A 2,988-nucleotide genomic window follows, 5' to 3' on the forward strand; every position below is an offset into this window, starting at 1 on the left:
TTTTTCCTGTGGTTTAGGGAAAGACACATTTCCCAACTATTACTATTTTGGTGGACCAAATTCATACATACTCTGAGTATTAGTGGGGATATACGGGAATTTTATATATATGGTCATATCTCTAGTAGAAATTGGTTAGAATAGACTTTTAGAGATGCTTACTCTTGCTTTAATGATCATTAGTAAGAATCAACAGAATGGAGTGATGGGAAGACCATGAGCTTAAGAAGCTGACCTGCCTGAGGTCGAATCCTTGGCTGTGTCCTTAGGTAAATTATGAAACTCTGAACCATGATTTTCTCACAGTATGATAAATAATGCCCTGAATTTAAATGAGGTAATATATTGCAAAATATGGCTCTTAGTGGGCACTTAATACTTTTAGTTTCCTTTCTTTTTCCATCAAGCTTATTTCCTATTCAAAGATAGAATTCTGGTGAACTACATGGGCACTTGGGAACATGTTCAAGACTGATATTACTTAATAAATTCATTGGTTATTCCTGCTAATCTGAGCCCACAGACATCCCTGTGAAATCCTGCCAGAGGTCCTTTGGAAGATGGCATTAGTATAGCATTGACAGCTAAGGGAACTAGAAATAAGCCAAAGGTCCTAAATTGGCAAGCCTTTTACAAAGCCAAACATGATGGAAACTAAATGCCATTTTGGGGGTGATTTGAAAAGCACATGGTTTGGAGTTATTCTGACAGATTAAGTATTTTTCCTGAATCATCTAGGTTAGAAGATTAAAACTTGATTATAAAATACCAAAATGTTTTTATATAGGAATAGTTGAGCATAAATCAAATACTCTGGGTTTCTGAGAAAATAATCAAGTGGACAAGTGATGTGGTATTCTTTTCTGTCTGATATTGGAACTAAGAAACATTACAACAGTTTATTGTTCATAGAATAATATATTCTTACAGAATTGTTCTGGAATGCAGGCACTACCCAGAGCTGATTGGTGTTTGGCAACACACCAAAATAATGCCCATGATGGAGGAAAGTTATGAGAATGTAAACTTTTCCCCCTAGTACCTTATGTCTTCTACTTCAAATCCAGATAGAGGTGGTTTCTTAACTCTTCTATGGTTGAAAGACATTCCAGCATAGAAGCTTTCTGGCAGAAAAAGTGACATGATTGTCTAAAGCAATGGGGCTTAACTTTTTGAGTCACAGACCCATTTAAACAAGCTTTGTGGAAACAGTTAAAGTCTGCATGATAATATGAAGCCCCCCAAAATGGCTGTGAGGTGCCATTCCAGGTTCTTGGCAGTTATAGCCAGTCTCAGTGAGACTTGCCATGTGATGGGAGAAATCCTAACCCTTGCCCCTGATCAGTTCTTTATCCCATTCTCAATAGCTATTTCTTAATTTACTCTTATTTTCCATAATTCTTGCCCAAATGCAGTCTCAGCAGGGATCTTTTTTCCTTTCGCTAAAAAAATTTAAAATGCTATGTGCATGAACCATCTTAATATCATCTCCACTCTATCCTCACCCCTCTCTCTTTCCCTCCTTCCCTCCTTCTCAAATTCAACCGCCTGTGCTTCAGACTCCAGGTCCCTTCTATTTCTTCCAAAACTTTGCTGGAAGATCTTCCCTTTTTCATGATCTTTGACCTCTTCTTTTCTAGTGGTGATTTCTACCCCTCAAATAAGCACTCTCACCTCTGCCTGCACTTATGCTAAGAAAACTGGAAACAGGAAAGCACTCTATGTATGCATTGTGGAAAGTATCAGAGGAAAAGGGTAGCCAAAATGACCACAGCAGAGAAGAAAGGGGCAGGGGGTGCAGTTGGATGGATATGAGAGGAATTTCCTGGCCACTTCCAAGAGCATGCCTGATCGTGCAGGCTGGCCCTGGGGGTGGAGTGAGCTAACACCGAGGGAAGGTGTTGCTAAAGTGAGACTCAGAATGAAGCCCTAGAAATGGGGGAATATGAGCACAGAAGAACATGAACAGCACGGAGGCCCTGCATGCCAGCCCACGAATAAGATTAAATATCTCTGGTTGTGGATGAGGTACATAGATGGTGTAGATCAAAATCACCAGAAATGCTCCCTGTTTCTAGGCAGGTCATTCATGGATGATTTACGATATGCTGTACAATGTGACATGTTTGGTCCACCAGACTTTTTGATGTGTCTTTGTGGTAAGAATTCTAATTCAGTATTTCGGATGTACCCAGGGGTACTGGGGGAGGGTCAGACTAGGAAGAGGAGGGCTTGGAAGATGGGGAAAAAGAGCACATGGCTGAGATCTATGAATAAGATCTTACGCAATTAATAACCAGAGGAAGTGAATATCACAAATGCATGGATTGAGGGATGTTTGTCAAGTACATGGCTAAGACAAAGACCCATCCACTGACTCTAAAGCCCTGATTTACTTCTCAAAGAATCCTACAAAAAAAATTATGTACTCAGTGTCTTGAAGAAACAGATATCTCCTTATGCTTGTACGATTATGTTTCATTAATTATCACAATCTGCCACTTAGGTAGGTCAGGATAAGAGTTTCATTGTTCTTCATTTATATAGGAGGAAATTGTTGGTTGGAGCAGTAGAGTGGTTTAATCAGAGAGGGACAGAGTAGAATTGAATCCCACTTACCTGTCTAGAGTTCTGCTCATTGGAGTTCAGCTTCCCTGATGCAGCCAAATCATGTCATGCCATGATTTGACATCGTCTCTGGAGAACACAGCCACTCTGGGGGACCCTAGTGCTCTCCCCACCCATGGGAGCCCCGGGAGAAAGCAGCCCCACCTCATGGCTCTGTTGGCTATGGAAGACCAACCTCCTTCCCTTTGCCTTTTAAGGAGTACTTGGTGTTCTCGCTCTTTTTAAGCGTCAATCAGATTTTGGTTATGGAGGGCTTATTAATACTGTTTTATGGATGTTTTAACGCATTTTCATAGCTGGAAGCTAGTTGAGGAGCCAGTTTGAGAAGCTTGTAAATGAGAACTACAGGGAGTGGTCTTT

This window comes from Lipotes vexillifer, unplaced genomic scaffold, assembly GCF_000442215.2.
Source record: "Lipotes vexillifer unplaced genomic scaffold, Lipotes_vexillifer_v1.1 scaffold554, whole genome shotgun sequence".
NCBI lineage: Eukaryota > Metazoa > Chordata > Mammalia > Artiodactyla > Lipotidae > Lipotes > Lipotes vexillifer.